The sequence below is a fragment of the Emydura macquarii genome, unplaced genomic scaffold, assembly GCF_026122565.2.
Source record: "Emydura macquarii macquarii isolate MOO-44397 ecotype Brisbane River unplaced genomic scaffold, CSIRO-AGI_Emac_v2 contig_2205, whole genome shotgun sequence".
In the NCBI taxonomy this organism is placed as follows: domain Eukaryota; kingdom Metazoa; phylum Chordata; order Testudines; family Chelidae; genus Emydura; species Emydura macquarii.
The window spans coordinates 10,066,424-10,091,737 of record NW_027132342.1 but is presented as its reverse complement, the minus strand read 5'-3'; the positions used below and the strand labels follow the sequence as shown (position 1 = coordinate 10,091,737).

At 41.1% G+C, this 25,314-nt stretch overlaps 1 long non-coding RNA gene across 1 annotated transcript in view; it reads right to left on the bottom strand.

The window, feature by feature from the left end:
- The window catches only part of LOC137160427 (uncharacterized), a 122,572-nt gene extending 105,956 nt beyond the window's left edge, over nt 1–16,616 (bottom strand). Inside the window, exon 1 of the long non-coding RNA XR_010921875.1 lies at nt 16,511–16,616. This is a non-coding gene — a long non-coding RNA (uncharacterized lncRNA). The remainder of the gene's footprint in view (nt 1–16,510) is intronic.
- Nucleotides 16,617–25,314: the final 8,698 nt, after the last annotated feature.

Here is a 25,314-nt window from a genome sequence, read left to right as displayed (position 1 = left end):
ACAAATCATGTAATTTAACAGTTATCTACAGAATTTGACACACAGCTGCTATAACATGAAAGTTTACAGGTGCAATTTTGCAGATTGTGCTGAGGCCCCTTGAAAATGTGGCCCTTAATATGATATATGATATAAGGGTTTGTCCTAAAGCCTTGGCAGCAGATCCTCAGCTGGTGTAAATTCTCAGAGCTCCATTAACATTGACTTCAATGCTCTTATAACAATTTATACCAGATGAGGATTTGTCTCCCATTATATCTAGCATAAAAAAACAAAACTTTTTTTTTTTTTTTAAAGGCAATGCTTTCTATGTATAGCATAATGAAGCAACAACAAGCAAATAGAAGCAAATGCTTGGTAAATTCACCTCTAAAATTGCAAAAACTTACAAAGAACTCTATTAATAGTTCCAGAGGGGTAGCCGTGTTAGTCTGTATACAGCAAAAACAACAAGAGTCCTGTAGCACCTTAAAGACGAACAAACCACAAAAGCTTATGCCCGCAGAAATTTGTTAGTTTTTGGGCTGGTTCACACTTATCGCATGATTCGGCGGCAGTCAACGGGAGTTACGCAAACTATGCAGAGTAGTTTGCGTAACTCCCGTTGACTGCTCTGCTTCCCTTCTGCATGCTGTTCTCACTGCGCTGAGCCGATGGGAACTGCATTCCCGTCGGCTCAGCGCTATGTTACTTGGGGGGGTGGACTTACTCAGTCGACTTCCTGATCGATTGAGCATGTCTCACTGATCGATCAAGAAAGATCGATCTGGCAGTGGCGATTTTGTTGCCGTCAGTCTGAACATAGTCTTTATGGTGCTACAGGACTCTCGTTGTTTCTATTAATAGTTCTAAATCTCCCCTCTCTTATTCTTCATTCTCTTCCTTTAAATCTAGAGTCTTAAGGCCGGTTTCTACTGTGCAATGTGTCCATGCTCCATTGACTTCAGTAGAGAAGTACTTGCGAAGTACTAACAGCAGAAAATTTAGTCTTTCGTCACGACGTAAGAGAGTTATTGGCAATTGTTTACTAATTAAGTCTAAAGCCTAATGAATCATATTTGCATGACAAAATATTGTTAAGGTAATTTGCTCTTTCCTTGCTGTTTTATAAACTTCTGTGTCATCCTATAAAACAATTCTACAACAGTGTTACCACAGTGGGGAACCAACTATAACTAATTATCAAGAACTTCAGGCTTTCACCAGCACTGGTGCAATTATGTATGTGAACAAAGACAAGACCCATCAGAAAATAATAGCATTGTCCTGATGAACTAGACAGGTATGTGATGAATTATCAATGGTCACCTAGAACAGTGGTAATCAAATTTTGGTAGATTGCCCTAATTTCCTATGAGATGTTAAACAGCCTCAGTTCCTATTAGAGCAAATGGAAATCAAAAATGCTCTATATCATTTCCAGGGAACAGCATTTCACAGGATTGGGCCCTAAATTCTTGACTCTTCATCAGTTAGCACACGGTTCTTGCTATTCAGCTGTACACACTCTAACACACTGGAGAGTAGACTGCTCTCTTAATCTGGGGTCTGGAGCACTCCTAGCTCCACAATGGTTGAGAATGTTGACAGTACTACCAAGCAGTCTGGGGGCAGGAGGGAGCAGGCAGGGGAAGAGGACTAAAGAACACAGTGAAAATCTGTGAGTGGGCAGTATCAATTCTGAATGCTCAGTCGAGAGAAAAGTAATAAAATTGATGCTAGAAGTGTATTTGCTGTTTTAATTAAATCAAGTTCTGAGAGAGTTCTGTGTAAAAAATTAGCTCTACAGGTGCCTACCACAAATTAGCTGAATTGGTACAAGTTGAATTGACATAAGTGCATAAATTCAATTTGTAAATAGCACTTCATACCACAGGCAATAGAAGTCTAATTTTTCTTGTAGAATAATTCAGCTAATAAGTATCCCTATTATAAATATTAAATATTATAAAATTGAAGAAAATAAAACCCAAACTGCCCATTATGACTGGCTGCCCCTTCTTCATCGGATAGCCCTACAGAGAGGGTTCCATCCATACCCAGCTTTCAGTGAATACAGTCTGGCCTATAACTCAGTAGAAAGGTAATTCCTGGATTCTGCAAAGACACGTCCTCAAAGCAGCAATTTAAAGCTTTTGAAACAGAGTTTGAAGCGAGAATGACCTTACATCTTTAACTACACATCTTAATCTTGCTGCAAATGTAAATTACAAATCATTTTGTAGTGTTACTAGTCTTTTGAGGTAACTGTGTTCACACACATCTATACACTCTATGCGGGATTTTTTAAATGGGGTTGTTAAATCCCTATTACAGTACACTGACTTTCAAAAAAGTGTTCATGTTAATTTATTTTTCACATCAATTCCCCTATTACTGAGAATAAAGGAAGGAGACAAAATAAAACTTACATCCCCAGCCCCCATTACACTTCTCCCTCTGGATCCTTCTTCCAGCAAAGATTTCCTGTGAAGGAGCACGTCAGCACAGCATGTCAGAGACTAGTAACAGTGACACAAGTGAATTTTAATAGCAAGAGAAACTGTCAGAGCATGAAGCTCAAATGGGCCATAACTACACTCAGGATTTTTCTGCACTCTGCAGATGGGCCCTCACCTACCGATAACGGCAACATTCAGGTTGTATAGATCTCTCATTAAGAGAGATTCCAATTCCTCAATATTGTCATAGGACAGTGTATATACGGAGAAGTTGCTATAGAGAGGTCAGCTAGAAGATACAAGTCTACACCCATTCACACATATAGGGCCACCATCACAAGGGGAGAAATAAGGACATTGACTTAGGCTCAGCATGGTCTCAGAAAAGTGTGGCAAGACTGGGTTGATCTATTCAGTGACTCAGATTCAAAGACGTTAAGGCCAGAAGGTCATCTAGTCTGACTTTCTGTACATTACAAGCTACAGAACCTCATCCACCCACCTCTGCAATAGCCCCATAACCTCTGGCTGAGTAACTGAAGTCCTCAAATCATGATTCAAAGATGTCAGGCTACAGAAAATCCACCACTGGTTACTCTAGTTCAAACCAGCAAGTGACCCATGCCCCATCCTGCAAAAGAAGACAAAAACAAAAACAAAACAGTCTGCCATCTGACTTAGGTGAAAATTTATTTCTGACTCCAAATATGTTGATTAGTTAGACCCTGAGCAACCACCAGCCAGTCACCTAGGAAAGAATTATCTGTAGTAACTCAGAGCCCTCCCTATGTAGTGTCCCATCTCCAGCTGTTGAAGATATTGACTAATAGCAGACATGGAAGGGGCACATGCCTCTGTAGGCAACTTCACCATACCATCCCCTCCATAAACTTATCAAACTCAGGCCTGGTCTACGCTAGAGTTTGGTCAACAAAGCAGCTTACGCTGATCTAACTCTATCAGTGTCTATACTGCAATGATGCTCCCGCTGATGTAAGTTGCCCACTACATCAACTTAACTCCATCTCCGTGAGAGGCTTAGCACTTAGGTGGCTGTAGTTAGGGCAATGCAGTGTCCTTGGAGATACTGAGTTACTTACATTGGCTGTCTGCTGTCAGCCCTTGGAGGTGGGGGATGGAGGGGGGTCTCCAGCTATGAGCCCAACACAGGACTGACAGCCAGAGCCCAAATAGTAAATAGCAGAAGCCATGAAACTGACAAGAATGTCAGTTTCACTGCAGGTATGCTCTCTGATGTGAAACTGAGCCCACATCCAGCTCACAGCTTGGGCTGTCTTCACTCAGCCCCACTTCACTCAGCATGGCACTACTGTCAGGAGGGTCAGGCGGACATCAACAGCTGATTTAATTGCTGTGATGACTGTAAGTCAACCTTATAGGCATGGGACAAAGAAGGCAGGCGCTGGGCCAAATTCCTGGGGGGCTGGGAATTAGACCCAGACTTTGGACATGAATTGTCCTCCACGGGACCCCTGACTTGGGCTATAAAGGCCATGTACTACACAAGCAATAATCATGTGCTGATCACAGCAGCTTCCTAGCCTTGGAGTTAGGGACGAGGGAAGTAAACGCTGAAGCAGGGCAAAATGACCTGACCGATAGGTACCATGGTAACGGGATTATGATAGGGGCAGGCCATGCCCCCCCTTCAATTCCTCCCCTCACCATCTGAACAAAAAAGGTGATAAGACATGCTCTCTCAGACAGTATGCCTGTTAGAGAAAGCTCGGGGTATCTCCCCCATGTTCTTCCCTTGCAAATGGTTCGTTAAGGAAATGTATGGTCATTCCTGCTGTCAAGATAGTCAAATTAATGGCGAAAAGGCATATGCTACACAGGTTAAATGATAAATAATAAATGGGTGGGTATAATTATATGCCCCCATAGCCATTAATATTCATTTTATAACCATTTATATCACCAAATAACGGTTTTATGGGGCGTTGTAGAAGTGTGTGTATTTACACATTATTTTAAATAAAAAGTTGTAAAGTAGTTAACTCGGGGCTCACTTTATTGGTCGCGAGGTGAAGGGAAACGAGTGGAATAGAGGCTGTAACCAAATAAACATTCCTTATCACTCCATCAAGCTCAATTTTTCTTCAATCGACCCTGCAATAAACCTAACTTAAGTCGACCTAATTTTGTAGTGTAGACAAGCCCCAAGCATCAAAACAAATTAGGTTTCCAATCATCAGAGGAGTGAAGTTCCCCAGGGGTCGGTCCTGGGGCCGGTTTTGTTCAACATCTTTATTAATGATCTGGAGGATGGGGTAGATTGCACCCTCAGCAAGTTTGCGGATGACACTAAGCTGGGGGGAGTGGTAGATACCCTGGAAGGTAGGAATAGGATACAGAGTGACCTAAACAAACTGGAGGTTTGGGCCAAAAGAAATCTCATGAGGTTCAACAAAGAAAAGTGCAGAATCCTCCACTTAGGAAGGAAGAATCCCATGCACAGCTATAGACTGGGGACCGACGAGCTAGGCAGCAGCTCTGCAGAAAAGGACCTGGGGGTAACAGTGGATAAAAAGCTGGATATGAGTCAGCAGTGTGCCCTGGTTGTCAAGAAGGCTAATAGCATATTGGGCTGCATTAGGAGGGGCATTGCCAGCAGGTCACGGGAAGTGATTATTCCCCTCTATTCGGCATTGGTGAGGCCGCATTTAGAATAGTGTGTCCAGTTTTGGGCCCCCCCACTACAAAAAGGATGTGGACAAGTTGGAGAGAGTACAGCGGAGGGCAACAAAAATGATTAGGGGGCTGGAGCACAGGACTTATGAGGAGAGGCTGAGGGAACTGGGCTTGTTTAGTCTGCAAAAGAGAAGAATGAGGGGGGATTTGATAGCGGCCTTTAACTACCTGAAAGGGGGTTCCAGAGAGGATGGGGCTAGGCTGTTCTCGGTGGTGACAGATGACAGAACAAGGAGCAATGGTCTCAAGCTGCAGGGGAGGAGGTCTAGGTTGGACATTAGGAAAAAGTTTTTCACTAGGAGGGTGGTGAAGCACTGGAATGGGTTACCTAGAGAAGTGGTGGAATCTCCATCTTTAGAGGTTTTTAAGCTGAGGCTTGACAAAGCCCTGGCTGGGATGATATAGCTGAGGTTAGTCCTGCTTTGAGCAGGGGGTTGGACTAGATGACCTCCTGAGATCCCTTCCAACTCTAATATTCTATGATTCTAAGTTCTGGAGCAGCCTTCCAAGGGGAGTAGTGGAGGAAAAAACCCTTTATCTTATTTCAAGCCTAAATTTGTTGATGGCTAGTTTGCATTCATTTGTTCTTGTGCCAAAATTGGCCCTTAAATTAAGTAACTCCTCTCCCTCCCTGATGTTTGTCTCTCTGTTGTATTTTTATACAGAACAATCATCTCTCTCCTCAGTATTTGTTTTGTTAGGCAAAACAAGCCAAGCTCCTTAAGTCTCCTCTAACTGTAAGGCAGGTTCTTCATTCCTCTAACCATTCTAGGAGCCCTTTTCTGCACCTGTTCCAGTCTGAATTCATCTTTCCTAAACACTGGAGATGAGAATTGCTCACAGTATTCCAGATGAGATCTCACCAGTGCCTCATATAAAGGTAATAGCACTTCCCTCTCTCTACTGAAAATACCTCGCCAGATGCAACCTAGGATTGCATTAGCATTTTTCAAGGCCACGTCACATTGGCAGCTCATAATCATCCTATGATTGACCAATATACCCAGGTCTTTCTCTTCCTCTGTCACTTCCTACTGATATATCCCCAGCTTATAGCAAAACCTCGTTAGTCCCTATGTGTGTGAATCTTGCATTTTGCACAATTAAATTTCATCCCATTTCTATTACTCCAGTTTTCAAGTTCGTCCAAATCTTCTTGTAAGATATTCTTGTTCTTCTCCATGTTGGCAGTATCCCCCAATTTTCTGTCACTTGCAAATCTTATTTACATAGTCTAATATTTTTTGCCAAGGTCATTAATGAAAATATTCATCTGATCCTTGAGGAAATCTACTAGGAACCTCCCTCCCACCTAACAGTTAACATGACCCATTATAGTCTCCCCTTCAACAAGTTCCTTACCCACCTTTTGATTCTTGTATTAATCCCCATCTTCTCCAATTTAATTAATAATGTGGCATTGTATCAAATGCTTTACCGAAATCCAGATAGAAAATACAGTAGATCAAATATTTCTCTAGAAAATCAGTTATCTTCTCAAAGAATGAGATCCGACTGATCTGTACACCAATGTAAGGAACCTGAGTAACAAAATGGAGGACCAAGAACTGGATCCCCCATCCCCTAGGTTATTCCATCAAAAGCATAATCCCTCATATAGAAAATGTATGATATGTAAATAGAACTGTTTGCAAAAAGATTTCTCTTCAAAGTTTCCCAGGAGGCACCAAGAGCTCTTTCACAAACACTGCTATCACTATGCATCACCAGGTAATGTCCTATATAAGAAAGAACAATTCTGTACAGACATTATTGGCGGATCTCTTTTCAGATTACCCCTTTAAAATTATCTGAGTAAACCATCGTCTGTATTTCAAAAATATATTATATATATTTCTGAAACTTTCAATCAATTTGCAAATATCCAGCTGTTTTGCTAACTTCTAGGACAGAAAGCTAAATAAGAAACTACAGAACAGCACAATGAATTTTTTTCAGTGTAGGACTGCATCATGCAAGTATAAGAAAAATATTAAGAAGATTTATGAAGTATTCTTTTTTTCAGTTAAAGGAGAAGATGAATATGTTGTATATTAGGCTTTCCAGCTTTGTGCAATTATAATAGAGGGACCAACACTAGGTCTATGCATTACTAAAGTCCAGGATGGGTGTTGCAGAGCATATACACCCTGTCTCCCATAGGGGGTGGGGTATAGACCCCGTGGCCATGTGGTTACATCTATCTGGCTACCCTCACCCTCAGTGTAGAGTAGCCTAGTAGCCAGAGTCAATAGCTGTTCGGGGTGGGTGGCGTAGGGACACAAGTCAATGGGGCCTCCCCCATCTTTGAGGCAGCATGGCCTGATGGCCGGAGTCCAATGGAGCAGCCGTTGCCTTCGGGGCAGCGCAGCCTAATGGCCAGAGTCAATGGCAGCCCTTATGTTCAGGGCTAGGCAGCCTAGAGGCCAGAGCCGATGGGGCCACCCCTGCCTTTGGGGCAGCATGGCCTAATGGCCAGAGTTACTAGATCAATCCGTCTGTCTTCAGGGTAGTGTGGCCTTGCAGTCAGAGTGGAAGGGGCTGCAACCTGGGGATGTGGGGTGGCTGGGGTTTGTGACTTGGCCCCTCCCTGCTCTACTGGGTACCAGCCCAGAGACCTGCTGATACAGTGACACTTATGGGTCACTGATAGGGCTCCTTCTTCACAGGCCAAATAGGCATCCCACCCTCTAGGCCACTTTCTACCCAAATTCCTGAAGCCTCTGGCCAGGCATCTTCAGCTTCTCCAGCTCCTTTGGTGGACATAGCAACCTGTGAATCCAGCTTCCATGGGGCGTCTGTGGGCTCCCCTGGCTAGAGCCTCCACCCCATGTCCTTCCTCTTCATTGTCCCACCCAGAGTGAGGTGGGCTGCTCCCCTTTATACTGAAGCAGCGGTTGGAGCATGCCCAGCAGGGGCGAGGGGGTGTGGCTTCCGCTGCCAGGAGTATTGGCTTAACCCCTTAATCTCCAGTGCAGGGCTGGTACACCACATCATAATCGGATGTAGAGTGCATCACTCCACCCAGGGAGTGAATTTCACTCTCCCAGGAGGGCACTGTGGGATAGGGCTTATGAGGTCCATGCCTGGCTCTGTCACTTATCCCTGTGTGAGACTGTAAGTGAGTCAAGCTCTCACAGTATGTCGAGACATTCTGTGGAGCAAGTCTCAGAGCCCAGTTCGCCAGATTGGGGCTCATGCTTTGGCACTAAAAACAGACATTGCGGATTCGGCTGGTTGTCAGGCTCTGAAACCCATCCCCCTTTGTAGCTTTCAGAGCCCGCGCTCCAGCCTGAGCCCGCCCCCACAGCTCCCCCACTATTTTTAGCACTGTGGCACAAGCCCACCTCTGTGACACAGGCACAGAGATTTGCTGTCGGAGACTGCTGCTCACTGTGTAGCTGTACCTTCAGTGTCATTTTTTAAAGCGTTTTTAATGAACCAGATCCTTAGCTGGCATAAAGCAGAATGCCTTCATGGGCTTCTGTGGAATTGTGCCAATTTATACCAATAGGCCCTTTGGTCCAATAACTGGAATAGGATCACTGAGCGGTAGTGTCATGAGATGACTAATCTTTCACAAAAAGATTCCAAAGTCTCCTGCACAGTCACCTAGGTAAGTTTCATCTAATCGTGAAAAATAAAAACTTGGCCGCTGATCTGGTCACAGTTGACCCTCGTAGGACTACAGTTAGGTTTAATTAGCCGTATAAATTGCTTTGAGCTCCTAGCGTGAGAGGTGCTAGAAAAGTTCAAAGTATTATTTATTGATCATCTTAGAGGAAAAGTAGATTATTTTAAAAACATTTTGGTATTATGTCAGTAAGAATAGCACTTTCATGGAATTGATGGCACTTACTAAAACAATTTCAGATTTGTACCAGCCACCCACAAACCCAGAGATGCTCCCTAATGGGAAACCAAGAAGCAGCATACAGTTGTTGACCAGAGCATTACAAACATATTAGGCAATAGAACTGGTCCAAAAAATGGAATTTCTGTCCCATGGGAAATTCCAACATTTGGAAATCTGGTTTTGTTCCAACCTGGAATGAAAATGTCAGAATTTTTGTTAAACAAAACATTTTATTTTGACTAATCGCTTCAACTTTTATGTGGACTATTCAACTATAGTAAGCTATCATAACATAATAGTTGAAATTATAACACTGAAAGAAAACATGTTATAAGGCCAAAACAAAACATTTTGATCTTATTGAAACAAAATGTTTCAATGGATTTCCTGTTGAAACTTGGACAAAAATCAATACAACAAAATTGAAGTGAGTGAGTGTGTCTGTGTGTGTGTCAGCATTTTGCAACAGAAAATTACTGTTGGAAAAATTTGTGACCAGCTATATTAAGCTGCAATGTAAAAAGTTCAAGTTACTGTATTTTTGGGGACAGCTCTTTAACTGGTTTAAATTGACATAACTCCATTGGACTTTAGGTAAGGATGTGTTCCTTTCCTCCTATGTACACATCCAATATGCATTTATAGGCAAAAAGTTAGATCATTTCATCAGTTTTCCACCAAGAAATATTGATTTAAAACTGAAAAAATAAAATATTTGTGTAATCAAAATAAGGCAGATGCTTATTGTAGGATTTTCCATCTCTAGTCCCCTGATTTACTATACAAAAAAACTAATTACTTTATGCAATTTCCCAAGTATGCACAACATTTATCAGCAACATTTTCATTACTTGAATTTCATTCTAATCAATAAAAACAGATGGTTCTTAAAAGCAGCATCTTCTCTATGATGCTGTCCTATCCATCTTCATCATGTGCAGACACTTAACAGCATTATTCTCTCAGTGCCAACTTTATAGAAACTGGGTTGCTTTATGGCACAATGCTGAGCATTTTTAAGTATATGCTATCACTTTATTAACAGCAGGACTGTTGTGTATTTGTTTTTGTTTTTTTTAACACTTACACTTACCACTAGTGGTGATGACCATGTATCTAAAACCTATTAGTGTCTTTTATAGGTCAGTTCACACAAACCATTTATTAGAGTCTATGAATATATAGCGGAGACCCTTTCGCTGGCTTATGTTGCCAACACTGAAATATGATTAAATCTAATTAAAATCCTTGAAGTACAGAGGTTATAATGGATTGAGACAGCAAGGGAAGGAAAATTCTACACATGGCTCTTACCACTACACGTTGAATTTAATGTAGTACAGGCAAGATGCAGAGGAGGGGTGCCTCTCAGGTGTCTTAGGCTGCATGACTGCTCTCTCTTTATATATAAATATATAACCTGTGTGCCAGGTTTTTAAATGAGGCTCCCAGGCCCCCCGTAGCAGTAAACTAGTGAGGTGGGATCCTCAGGACCCAGTCATGATAGGTATATACATACAGGCAAAGAGCACCTACTTTTTAACAGGTTATACACAAATGTTTTTGCCATTAAGGGTAGCATATGGCTCCATGAATGCTGACATTACAAGTCTTAGACAGAAAACAATATGAACTTTGTAGAAGAACATTTTATATATAAATGTACACAACAATAATGCTGAAATTGATAAGGGCTCTTTCTTCAGCTCCAAGCCATTGGAGAACGTCTAACAGCTAATATGAGTGATAAGAACTATTCCTGTCATACCTCATACAAAATTCAGAAACATTCAGTTTTTAGTCATAGGCTTCACACATCCCAAATTGCCCACACAGAGGCTTTTTTAAAAGATGTCTCTGCACCAGCCATTTCTGAGTACACTGAGGCCCCTCAGCACCCACTTTGACAACACCAAGCACGTCAGCTAGAAAATGCACTTTTAGAAATATAAATGCCATGCAATGCAAACTAGGCTCTATTCCCACCTCCGTCACTGACTCACTGTACATCCTTAGGCAAATCACCATTCTGCACCTTGCTTTTCCCCCACATGTCGAATGGGGATGAAGGTACTTACCCTCCTTTGTAGTTCTTAGATGGAAAGGGACATATAAATGCCAAGTTGTTTTTAATATGTAACCTACCCAACTTGACAACTCTGGGATCCCTGATCTGTGGGTTCCATTTTAATCCTTACCGTGCTGTCCTGAGGATGGATGGTAGTGCCTTGAGTCTCAGAACACTGTTGTCTCTGGTGTCTGGGAACAAAGCAGAACAACTACTAATGAAAGATTGGACCTCTGTGTGACTGATCATTTTGTAATACTGATAACAATATTATAAATGACAATGAATCTTACAAAATATGCTGTGTCAGGTACCATTGGAAAGGTGATAAGTTGCTAAGTGTAATAACATTATTTATATGTATGTATCTGTTTTGTATTATGAGTTCTAAATACCTATGGTATATTTGTATTTGAAACTTATGTTGTGTTTCTGGGTAACATGCCCAGACAGGATGGCAGCAGCACTAAGCCTGTTTAATGGTCCATCAAGGGAACTCACAGGTACAATGAATCCAGTGAAAGAACTCAGGGGGTACACCTTACGAGTCACCAGGACATGAAAGAACATGCTTATGGACAGGGGACTCTGAGGCTTTTCCATGCCATGTGCTGTGTTTGGGACAAGTCACATGGCAAAGAGACATAAAAGGCTAAGGCACCATCTCCACCTTGTCTTCATTCCTGCTTCCTACCTCTGGATCAATTCATCTACAACTGAAGGTGTGAAAGAAAGGACTGAGACCCATCCAGGTACTGAATGTACACCAGAGGAACTGTAAAAGCTTGCAAACTGCACCATTCTGCTGAGAATCTGATATATGTGGACTTTGAAGTCATTTGTATGGATCTGATTGCTTTGACCATTTAACATCTCTCATCTTGTTTGTTTCTTTCCTTTTATAATAAATCTTTAGTTTTAGTTACTAAAGGATTGGCTGGCAGCATGGTATTTTGGGTAAGATCCAAGTTTATATTGATCTGGTAACATGGCTGACCCTTTGGGGATCAGGAAAACATTTTGGTAAAGGGAATAGAGTTTTAAACAACTTATCTGTTTACTGGACCCAGTTGCTGATTAGGAGCCAGAGACTGAAATGCAATAAGGGGGGCTGTGTATTTCTTGTTGTAGCTTCTTGGTAACCACTGTGGGAAATGAGGAGCAGTGTTTGTTACTGGTCAGGGAATGTAACTTCTGTGTTGCCCACTAGTTCTGGGAGAATCTGCTTTCCTTTTGCAGCCTGCCCTGAACTTGGCATTTTTCAGGTGGGCTACCCTAGGCACAGACTGGTCACACTCCAATTACCCTTATAAAACCAAAGAAAATTAATCTGAAACTGACACCCAAACAGTCACATACATATATATATAGTCCCTGCTGATCCATCTGCACAACCTGCTACATGTCAGCTGCTTTACTAAAGAGGAGATGGGGAACTGGAATTGGAGAATCCTTTAGCTATAGAATCAACTTTTGTTTTAAACCACCACACTTTCCCACTTTCTGAAGAAGTCCTTTCACTTCCACAACATTCCTTCAGCTCCTCTTTTTATTTTTTTCTTAAACAAGTTCTAGCTACAAAACATCAGATTAGCAAGTGGTGAAACTGACTGAAAACTATGGACTGACACAAACCCTCTTCATTAGCATCCAAATTAGCATCAGACTGATAGATTGACTGCATCAGGAGTTCTGGACTGGAGTCAAGTGGGGGAGGTAAAAAGAGCTTAACTTGACATCAACAGCCAAATCGCTAGCACGTTGCTTGTCATATCACCAACAAAAGAACCAAATTGATATTAGCTGTTAAAGAAAAGAAAGGATTCTACTACACACATTAGATGTGAAAAGGCAAAGAAATAGACATCTGACTTTTACTGCCTTTTTTAGCAATTCTGTAAGCCAGAAAGGGGGGTGTGAGGGTAGAAGGAAAGAAAATTCTAAGGATATTCAATGTTTCTAGTAATGTTTAATGCATGAAAAAACATTTCAGCAAAATCCCTGAATCCCATAGCCAGGAATAAAGGGAAATTTAATTGTTAAACTTATTAGCGAAAGCATGTTAGTCTTTTTTCCCCTCCAATTTTGATCCATTGAGGACATTAGTAACAGAACAAATTTATAGCAGGTATCCTTATGGAAAGAACCAGATTGTATCTGCCTCTCTTTTCTTCAGCTGGATGCACAGTATAAATCATGGGACATGTTGCAACCATCATGACTGACAAGAAGATACAGAAAAATTTGAAGTCTTTCCACATACAATTGCACCATTAGTCAGTCAAGTATAGCATACAACCTAAGTCATTATGGACTCTATCTGGATCTGGTGTAAGAGGCTACCCCCACCACTGACTTCAAGTAAGTTGCCCTTGCTCACATCAGTTCTGAATTTGGGTTTTTGTCCTTGGAGACCAAAAGGAAATAGTGTGCTACAGTTTCTCACTTGGTTATGAAAAGTAAACACAAGGTCAGATATGTAAGGGTATGTAGGTGCCTAACTCCCATTGAAACCATTGTCGCACCTATGTGCCTAGCAGAATTTTCAGAAGCACCTGTCAGCATCTTTAAAAATACCTTTAAAAACATCTAAATTGGAAATGCATTTGCTCATCCTGCCCCATAATCCCCAGTTCAACAAGGTTCTTAAGTAGCTTCAATGGGACAACTTACATGCTTAAAGTTAGACACGTGCTTAAGTATCTTGATGTGACATGGCCTTTCATGCCCCAGCAACGTGCTATTATGTGGGGACTGCAGAGTTTGGATGCTTAGAGCTGAAAATTGCAGTAAAATAGTTATTCAACACACTTGGCCTCCTTTCTTGTTTGTTTTTCTAAAACAGCCTTAGACTTCTACAGATACATTTGCTAATCAAAAGCTTTTGAAAATGGTGAACATTTCAACCTATGGATTAGTTCATTAACGATTCATCTGTATGGAGTCATCTCTATGCATCATTCACAATTCACGCTGTATGGCTGCTCACTTAAGTCACTGGGCATTATTTCTGCTCCCAAATCCACACAGAGTTTTCAGAATGGCTTAGTGAGCACTTCTGGTGTGAAGACTCTTGGAAATAATTATTTGTGCCAATATTTGCCTGTGAATATATTTTTGCAAAAGCATGAGCCACACTTACTCTTCTGCAAACCTTCTTACGAACAAAACTTCCCCTGGCACAAAATGTTCATGCAAAGTAAGTGGAAGTTCTGAGGCAAAATCATGGGCAGGGGATAGGAGGGTTGCAAACAAATGGGACTTAATACATTTTTGTAATATTTGTCCAGTTCTAGTGGAAAGCTCCATGACCTGCCCATCGTCATGATGGCATGGAAGAATGGTGCACAGGGAGCATGGTCAATCCCAGAAGGAGGGGTAGGGGGGTGACTGGAAATACCTCTAGCAAATCTCCTGTCTCTAGGTGACCCATGAAAGGCTTCAACACCCTCATCTAGAAGGATGGATTACTCTGTCATTAGCAGAAAATAGAGGAAAATTTTAGTCAAAGCAAATGTTTTCAAATCCAACAGCTCATTGCACCTCTACACTTCTTGGAATAATAAATTGTTACAACTCAACCTTATTTATAACTATGACTTTAGCATTTTAGATGTTAAAATAGGAGTCAGAAAGAAAATGGAGGAGAGGAGTGCAGCGACACTAATTCTTCACTAACTTCTTTCCCCGCTTTACCATCTGTGGTGGATTTGTTTGATTATTTTCCATCTAAAAGAATTTAAACAATGTGATAAGACTCTACCATTCCTCACTTGTCCTTTTCAGCTGCCTGTCCACAAAATGATTTCCCTAGTTTCTGAACATTTCTTTCATCCAAGGGGATTCTATGTCTAACCAATGATGATAAAAAATTAAATTGCATTGTGCTTCATGGACACAGAGAAGAAACTCAAAGATTAAATTCTGCTTGCAATCCATCAAACTGCATTCTAGACAATGTTGGATTAAGATTACAGACATTTGGGATAGGTCTCTCAGTACTTAATTCACAAAGTACCACTTTTTAGTTGTCTTTCAAAAGCAGTCAGTCCCAATTCAGTTCCTAGTAGAAGAGATTGAAGACAATGCCAAAGGTTAGGGCACAGGCCCAGCACTTAGGAGACCCAGGTTCAATTTTTCTGCTGCAACATGGCCTTCCTGTGTTACAACGGACAAGTCACAAAGCCCTTGTCTACATGAACAGTGCATTTTTTGGCATGATGGGGTATGAATCTACTCCACACTGGCCTTCTGCAGACCAATTGTCTGTGTAGACTCTGCTGAGGCACATTAACAGTTTGTAAATGCGAACGCTTACCAGCAGGGTCCATGTGGACAGTTTGTCCCTGGCAGGCTAGTATGGGGTAGATTCACCCCGCAGCTTGCCATGAACTAACTGTTAATGTAGACAAGACCTTAGTCCAGGGGGAGCCAAACTGTGGCTCTTTTACAGTTAGTTAAAGTGGGGCTCGCAGACCCCCCAACTCCCCTCCCCACATATTCTGCCTACCAGATTGGGGTGGAGGAGTTCAGAGTTTCTGCCATGCAGTGGGGTGGTGGGACCAGAGGTTTCTGCCCAGCAAGGGGGGGGAGTTTGAGGGCTTCAGCCCTAGGGGACACGCCTGTCTCGGATCAGGGCTTCAACCCCACAGTGAGGTGATGGGGCTAGATGCTTCTGCCTTGTGGGAGGCATCTGCCGGGCCTCCAGGCTTCTGCCCTGTGGCAGAGTGATGGTGGGGTTCCTGCCACGTGGGGCACGCATGCTATGTCCTGAGCCCCACCACCACCCCTCTGGGCTGAAGCCCGGAGGCCTGGCAGGCATGCGCCAGCTCTTGAACTTCTGAAGATTGTTTTATGTGGCTCCAAGGGTCAGTACGTTTAGCCACCCCTGTTTTAGTCTCTCTGTACCTCAGTACCCCATCTGTAAAATGGGGAAAACACTGCCCTGCCTCACACATGTGTTGGGAGGATAAATACAGTAAAGAATATGAGATGCTCATATACTGTAGTATCAGGTGTCACAGAAGTACATAAAAGAATATAGCAGTTTACATCATAAAAGTTACCACACCACCTTCTTTGTTGGCAGCCTCAGCTTTCAAGCATATCACACCATCATTACCCAGTCTGGCTTTGGCTAGCCATTGCCTCAATTTTCTCCTCTTCAGCTCCCCAGTAGCTTCAACATAGGCTTTCATGGGACAAGGAACACCCCTCCATAGGGTCTGGATTTATTAACAAAACTCCAAAAGAAACACAAGAACTCTCACCCAGCCTTCCTACCTGACTCCTGTTCCCTGCAGGCTTGCAATCCCCAGGCCCTCTGCCTTGGAGCTAGAGAGAGGTCCCCTGGGGAGAGCAACTCATTCAGCTTTCCTATTCCTTTGAGTCTCTTTGCTTTCTCAAAAAGCAACTCCCAGGGCTTCTTACCTGGAATCTGTCCTCTCTCCTTTGACTCTCCACAGGCTTCTGTTTGAGCTCTATCCCAGAAGGACTGATTTTTGCCACTTGACCTGCCTGCTGTGTGAGATTCTTCATTAGCTCCACCTGGTGACTGGAGTTAAGTGGAACACAGCTGAGGCTGGATCCCTCTCCCTTTAAACTGCCAGTCCTCACCCTGTGAGAAAGCCAAAGAATGAATGGATAGGGAAACAGATTCTGACCCCTTCCAAAAAAAAAAAAAATGCATGAAGCATTGTGTGGAGGTTTGCATTGCCACTGCCCCTGCTAACCTTGCTGCTTTGGAAAGTAAGATTTCAGTTGAAAGTATAGTTATTACAATAGGACATACAGGGACCAGCTAAGATCATATCCTCCTTGTGACCAGCACAGACTGCTCCTGCCCTGAGCAGCTGGCACTCTAAATATACAAGCAAAAATTATGGGAGACAGGAAGTAATAACATCCTCATTTTACACATGGGAAAGTGAGGCACAAAGATCAGGGATTTGCCCAAATTCTTCCAGGCAATCCGTAGTAGAGCTGGGAATTGAACCCGGATCTCCTGAAGGCCTTAATCAGAAAATTATCTTTCACCAGCACTAAATTCACCCCAATAAATAAATAAAAAGAAAAGAAAAGCAGCTGCTCATGAAAAAAGCCTCACACTGCATTGTGACCAAGCTGATGAAGGAAGGCTGAGCACAATCAGAATCAGGATGGACAATGAAAAGAGAATATCAATCAATAGCCCTTGAAGAATTTAAGGGAAAGTGTTTTCTTTCCAGTCTATGAATTGCTCTCAAAAAGACTAACTTTACTCAGAGCCTAGGTAATAGCCCAAAGTCCCAAAAGGAGCTGGAAGGGGGAGTCTGGGTAACAGGGAAAGGTTTAGTTTCAGTTTTAACAACAACACACAAAAGCCTCCATCTGATGTAGCTGAACTACAGAAGCACTGTGCAATCAACCACAAAACAGAAGAGAAGGTTTGCAAAATAAAACCCCCAAAACAACCCTCCCCCCTCTCTCTCTCTCACACACACACACACACACACACACACTATTCTAGTTTTTTTTTTAAAAGTGTAAAATAGAAAGCCAATATCCACAATCTATTCATGACTGTCTGATTTTTCAGATGAGATTAGAGTCCACCAAGTAGTTTAAAGCAGCAAAAATCCCAAGTATGATAAAAAAAAAATCTTTAACTTCTTTTATGTTTCAGCAGAATTGAAAAACCAGTAATGTGTGATCTTATTATAACAAGCAGCTGAGGACAGTGGGATTTTCAGATGAAAGGCTTACCATCCTAGAATCAAAATACACAATGAGGTATAGTCTCTCCTCATTTGCATCTGAAAGGTACGGTAGATTACACAAGAGACCATCTCACATGTATTCACATGCTGCTGTTTACGATTGCTGTTGAGAGCAGCCCAACCCATCAATATATTCTCAAATACCCCCAAATTTCTAATTTACCAAGGATGGGTCAATTGAGGAAGAACAGCCCATTTTTACATTACAGGCTCTGATTGGCCAATGCTTTGACATAATTTCAAAATGTATTGCTTTAAGAGAAGATGACTTCTAAGAGTTACTACCACCCATTCATTCAAAAGTAGGGAAATTACACAGAATACCCAGTTCTTTCCAGAGGTTTCCAAATTTCATTGGCTGGAATTAATGGCACTCCACCAGGGATAAATTTAGGGGGCTATGATTCTATGGAATAAAGGGTGGATGGAAGAGATAGAAATAAAGAGTATAAATAAAATCAAGGAGCATTTTTCCATAGAAATAGAAGCAAGAAGTGAGGGTTATGAACATGATAACAAGGGTCCCTTTTAGATCATCTAATCCATCTTCATGGCAGTATAGGACACTTCCCTATTGTGTATTTATTAGTTTCCTGTCAACTAGTTTGAGAGGTGATGGTGTTTCCACCACTTCCGTTGGCAGTCTATTCCACACCCCCAAAAAAACTCACTATCAGAATTTGTTTTCCTGACATTAATATTAGATATTTGATTTTTTTGCTCCATTTTTAGAATCATCTGCAAATGTGGAGATGGAAATAGAGCTGGGGAACTGTATCCTTTGTGACTCTGTAAAAGATTATCCACCTGCTTTTCAGCTTTGATGTATTTTATAAACTGTCTGTGATCTGTAGATTTATTTCCCACTGATTTTAATTTTCCCCACTATGCTTCAAGTTAACCACAATTTAGATGGAAATATTTCATGGTGGAAAGGTAGCTATGAATGGGCCACAAACAGAGGAGGGCTTTAAAGTTGCCTGGTACTAATATACTGGTAACTATTACATATACAGGCTCAGAATTTCAAAGGGGTCACAAGGTCTAAGGCACCTACCTGCAATTGAAAGTTAATGGGATTTGGGTGCCCAACATTTGAAAATTCAAGGCATACCACATATTATCACTCATCTAGCAATGGCACTCAAAACATGATACTAAAACTGGATGGGAAAGAATTTTTTTATTATATATTTGTGGAGCAACGGTTCTATAGATCTGGTTGGGGGTTGCTTCCTTACACCGCATGGAAACAGCGAAGTACTCAGCTTGGCTCTTCTCTGCAATACAATGGACATGACTAGATGTGAAAGCAAAGATAGCATATGACAAATAGAGAGTCTGGCCTAAGTAGATTTGTAATGAGTAGCTGCTCTATACCAAAAGAGGCCTTTATTCAGAAGGGACTTTGAATTTTTAACAGAGTACATTTTGAAAGAATGACAGGAAGTCTGGAAAGGATCTGAAATGAGAAGAAGAAAATGCAAAGTGTTCAAACAGATTTAATGGCATTGTGTCTGCCATCTGCTTTTCTACTGCTGACTGTGTGATGAATTCAGTCAGAAGTAAAAAACTGACAATTTGGAGGAACAAGGAAACGCAAAAATTAATCAATGTTAAGAAAGAAAGCCCTCAGAGAGGAACAAAATGCCAGGTACCTTGTAGGAGGTAGATGGGAACATTTACAGAGAAGTTAAAGTGAATGCAATACAGATAGAGCTACTGCAAAGAACAAAATGAAGACTGCACTGCACACAAAGAGGGATAATAAGATGTTATTTCAAGTATATAAGATGAAAGAGGTCATCTGAAAGAGTCAGGAAGGGCTCAGCGATAAAGGCAATTCAGTGACAGCAGAGGCAGAGATAACAGAAAATGTAAATTAATTTCTTGCTTCAGTGATCACATGGGAGGACAGGGGATTGATGCCACAGAACAGGCAGATATTTTTTAGGAAAGGCTGCAAGGAAATAGGAATCAAAACTGGTAACAAAGAAGTCAGAACTACTGAAGACATCAGGGCTATTCAAACTTCAACACAAATTCTTAGAAGTTTGGGTGGAGATATTTATATCTGGGGAATAACATGAGAACTCAAAAAATATATATAGTAAAGTCATACAGAACAGACAGAAGGATCTAGGGACCATTAAGGAAATACAGTTCTGAAAACTGACTCCATCAGTGGGGAAAATATTTATTAGAGAGACTAGATATTCCTGACTGGAACACTTAGTTTGAACAAAGATATTCTGCATGAATTTACCAAAATCATGCCACGACAAAGCTGACAGAATTTCTGAAGCAACAATACAAAGAGGTAACCAACAGAATTGGAGATGTACGGCTTAATACTGGACTGGGAATTACGATTGGCCTCTGACCTGCTAAGTGACCTTAGTCAAGTCACTTCACCTTGCTAAGACTCCACCTCCCCTTCCATCCTTTGGCTTGTTTTGTCTATTTAGACTGTGACCTCCTCGGGAGGTGAGGCTAGACACTACCATAATACAAACAAATAATGACAAAATTTACCTCTATGTTAGGAAAGACCTCGATAGACTATCACATAAAAACGATAAAATGCAAAAAGTCAGCAAGAATGAAATAGGGATTCGGTGGCCAATTAGATGTCCTGGAGGATTAAACTGAATAGCACCAGGGGAAACACTTCTGTATGAAAAAGAGAACAAGAAGAATGTGACAATAAGCATTACTACATCCAGGGGTCATTTTATGCATCAATGACCAAGCAGAAAAACATGCAATAAGGGACAAAAGCTGTAGATCCTAGCAAAGGACATATTGTACTGTACAGACAGTGAGATATATTAGATAATCAGTACTGCATAATAGAACAGGGAAATCAAATTCAGAATAGCATAGGCAGACTAGGAGCACTGACAGATGTTGGCTTTGTAATGTAGAGGTTAATGCATATGTATATTAACTACTCTCTGCTGGATGGAATGTCAGCCCTGCTATGCTGTACATAAACATTTCATGCTAGCATGTCTCATTTTGCTGATGCAGATTAACCTCAGTTTTACAAACCTCTGCTAACCCCAAAATGCCTGTGTCCGTATCTTGACTACAGGCTATAGCATGAATCCAGAGATGCAATGAAAGGATTTTTAAAAAAGCTTTGGAAGACACACAGTTTCAGGGATCTAGTCAATTGCAATTTAATGGAGTTTAGGAATAAACTTCCTTCTGGACAAGTTATCCCATAGCTGCCCCTACAGGGTTTATTGCACCTTCCTCTAAAGCAGCTGGTACTGGCCATTGTTAGAGACAAGATAGTGGGCTGATCCAGTAAATGGACCACTGTTCTGATCCAGTGTTTCAATTCCTGGTTTCCCTCCCAAACACAGATTTTACCATGTCTACGGGACTTTTGCATAATCAAGGTTTTTGCCTGAATTACCAGGATTCATAAATGTACACAATGATTTGAATAGTCTGTTGAGTGGTTTGTTTTTTGCCAGTAAAGAATGCACTGAAGTCATTTGGGACGTGATCCAAAGGCCCTCAAAGCCAAGGGAAAGATTTCCTTTGATTTCCATAGGTTTTGGATCACTCTCTGTGGGGTGGATATTAGAGACAGGAAGCTGATCCCTGAAGAGTACATAGCACCAAAATATCAGTGCAACAGAGAGATGCTTAATATTTAAGTAATGGCACCCAGCAGCTTTAGCTATGTCACTTTACCTTGCAACTTACAAATGTGTTTAGGAGGGTGCAGTGGGAATGTTATCTCTCATTACAAGCAATTGCCGTTCAGTGAGTCTTAGCAGATAATCCTTGTGTAAAATCTGTGTAGCACACACAGGAGCGAATATCCTTAAAAATAATTTTGAGTGTGCACAACAACTAGAGTGAAGCAAATAATTTGGAGCAAGAAATTTACTCACAATCAATCTAAACCTTTCTGTTTCTGAATTTTCCCATAAGACACTAATTTTGCTTTAATGTATTTGTTATTCAAAATTAATTCACTGATTACTTCTTGTTCAGGAAATTGTGCATGAGCAGTTCATTCTAACTATGAGCATTCTAACTCTTAGGTTTATTAGTTAGTTTTGATTGGACTTTTGTTTTGTTTGTCTTCCCTAACTGGATGTGCATGGCCTTTAGACCCATATTTCTAGTGTACATACTGGTAGCATTTAAGGAATTTAATATTCTTCAAATATTCATTATCCTCAAATATTTTCCAATGTTTGTTAAAATTTACTGTTTGTTACCATTCCTGCCTGTTATCTTGTTCATTAGGATATTCAAGGAAAGAAAACACAACATGGATGCAAACATGGCAAAACAAATTCACTTTAAATAATTTGAATATAAACAGAATATTATTGCAGCTGAGGTAGCTGGAAAAAAAAAAAAGTGTGGGGAAAAAAACCCCCAAACATTTTACCCAATTTTTCATTATGAAAAATTATTTAAAATTTGAAAGCTTTTCACCAGCTCTAGCATGCAGTATTTGTCCACCTCTAACTTTAACTCAGTAGATTCTTCTTTAGTTCAAATAGTAGAGGCTCCTGCTTTTGAAGCAGAAAGATGATAGATCTATCAATCATCAATCTGATACTAAAAACAAATCAAGAGAAGGATCAGTGTGGGCCAAAGGGTCATCGGACCAATACTTAGAAGCACTAAAAAAAGCAAACAAAATATTAAAATGTAAAAAGAGATATTGAACACCAGGCTAAATCTATTTTTCTGATCCTGCATAAAAACAAAATAAAATGATGAAAGGTTTAAAGTATCAAATGGAGATGGCACTCACAATTTTTATTTATTTATTTATTTATAACAGCAGTCTATCCACTTCATCACAGTACCAGGATGTGCACATCATAAGTGGAAAAAATAATGCTAGTTCTTTCTGCAAAACAGGTGGAATGCTACCAATTAGGGCTGATAAATCCAATTTTCTGTCAATAAGAAATTTTGATAGAAAATTGGATTTTCGACTAAACAAAATTTTAAGCAAAAAAGTACCTGCTTTCTGACAAAATCTCAATATTTCAAATGGGAAAAAAAACTGAGCATCTGAAAACTTAAGTTTTTTATTTTAGATTGAAAACTGAATTATTTCAGCCAACAACTGAAATATTATTCTGAAATACTACTACAGTGCCTCAGGGGAATTATAGATTGGGAACATGAGCACCCGTTCTCCTCTATGTGCTGGGCTCCCCACCTAGACTTCATCTCCCATGATGCACCATTGCCATTTGACTGCCATGATTTACCCCTTCTCCTCACCAAGAGGGGATAATATATTGTATTATGGGAGATGCAGTCTTGACCTATAGAGGAGAACGGGAGCACCCAAGTTTCATCTCCCATAAGACAATGCAGCAGCATGTGTAATTTACAGTATTTTAGTTTTTGGCAGAATTACTTCCATTTCCTATTTTTTTGCCAGAAATGCAAAGTTTCCCACCAGTAGAGGGGAAGGGAACAAAAACAAAACCCTTTTTTAATTAACTCTACAACCTGTATCATTTTAATTGGAGGTTGAACTGCATTTAGGTGCCCTCCGGCCTAGTTTAAACCCCACAAATCCATGTGGTCAAACCTCTCGCCCTTCAATGTGCTCGCACGTGGCCAAGCTCTTGATAAGTGGCCTCACCTAAGTTACCCGTTTTGTACTTGTTCAGCAGTATGGCCAGTGGTGCTTGGAATTTCTTTACAGTGCCAACCTTTTGGATGAGTCTTTGAGTCTGTCCTCTTTCAAGGTAGTAACGGGATCCCACCCCCCAGGTTCTAAAAGCCCTGTGATGGCCCTCCAGTAGCTAGTCCTGGGGCCCAAACTATCCTTCTCCCTTCTTCACCAAGGAAGGAACAAAAGAAAGTCAAAACAGGGTAAAAATAAAGTCCAATGGTTTTATGTTAGGACCACCACTCTGAATCTGGGCTTTAGCAGTCTCTTTCCCCCTTTGGCATGGGTGGTGGTAGACAACACCAGACACACCTTCTTCTCTGGTTCCCAACCCCGGTGCCCTCTAATATAAAGTCAAAGACTGGGTGCGTTAGTCTCCTGCTGCCCCCTGGGCAGCTTCCTACCTGTGGCCATTGCAGATGTACAATAACCCCTTCCCTGAATCCTGCCAGGAAATTGGTCTCTTGCGCGGCTTTTCTCGGTCCAATGCTGTGGCACTCTTGTACAGTGGCTCTCAGCCTCTCCACTAGCCATCTGGCTCTGCCTGCATTGCAGCTTTTTATCTCAGCTGTTGCTACCCAGCCATTCAGCCACAGCTAGAGGAGTGATTGTCCTCTTCGTTAACGTGGTGTTTGCTACCCTGTCCGGTCTATTGTACCCCATGACAATCCACCTTAGAATATTTCCCTATAAAACCAAAACGCTATAGTAGTCCAGGGCTATGGCCAAGAAAAAAAATTTAGATGATTTTAGAACAGTGTTCTGGGATAATACTAGAACACGCCACTAGGATTTTAAGAGGTTTTTCCTCATTTCTTACTGTTCTCTTGTGAACAAAAAAAATGTTTAAATAGCATGAAAGGCAATCAGTTTGATTTAGGGACTTCAGAAGCTTAGCTGTACAGAAAGGCCAGACAGCCTAGGCCTGTATTCTCTGGAGGAGACCAAGAGGTGACCTTGCAGACATGTACAAAGTTCTGGAGAGAATAGGAAGGATAGCAGCTTCATGGATACTTGAACTTCTGTCAAAGAGAGGAAGCAGAAGACATGAACTGAAAAAAGGGTCAGGCCTTAAAGGAATTTAAGCAGAATTGTTTTCTATATAGATCAGTTAACCTCCCATGTAGAACAGTTTACCTCAGTGGAAGCAACTAGTTTAGGTAAGTTTTGAAATGGAGATAGGTAAATATATGGGGTAGGGGCAAAGAGTACATAACTACTGAATTAATACTCGAGGGATTAACGGATATTTGGCTCTCTTCTGTCTTTATTAATTACTATGGTTTTAGATCTGGCCTCTACTGGTTCAGAGACTCTGGAGGGATTAGTCTAATTATTTTTCTATTTCTATTTTAGTTACAATCAATTTTAATACCATCATCAGATATTAAATCCTTCAGGAGAAGCCACTGCATTAAACAAGATAGTCCAATATTGAAATAAGGGAGTACTGAAAGGCAAATTTTAGGCAACCATGTGAAAAATAAATAAATAATGATGGACTACGCTCACTAAGCTCTGTGTTCATCGTGACTGTAGATTACCATTCAACATTCTGTCTTTGTTAAAAAAGCATTAGGTGGCAGCCTTCAGGGTTTTGCACATATCAGTTTTCTTTCTCAGAAAAATTACTTTCCATGCTGATGGCATAAGAATGGTACATCTCTGCTCCCTTTAACATGTGATAATGCATTATTGTTCAGCATATTACATTATGCAGTTATTATTATTAGATATTGTATTACTGTAGCACCCAGAAGTCCCAACCCAGGTCAGGACCTCATACAAGACACTGCACA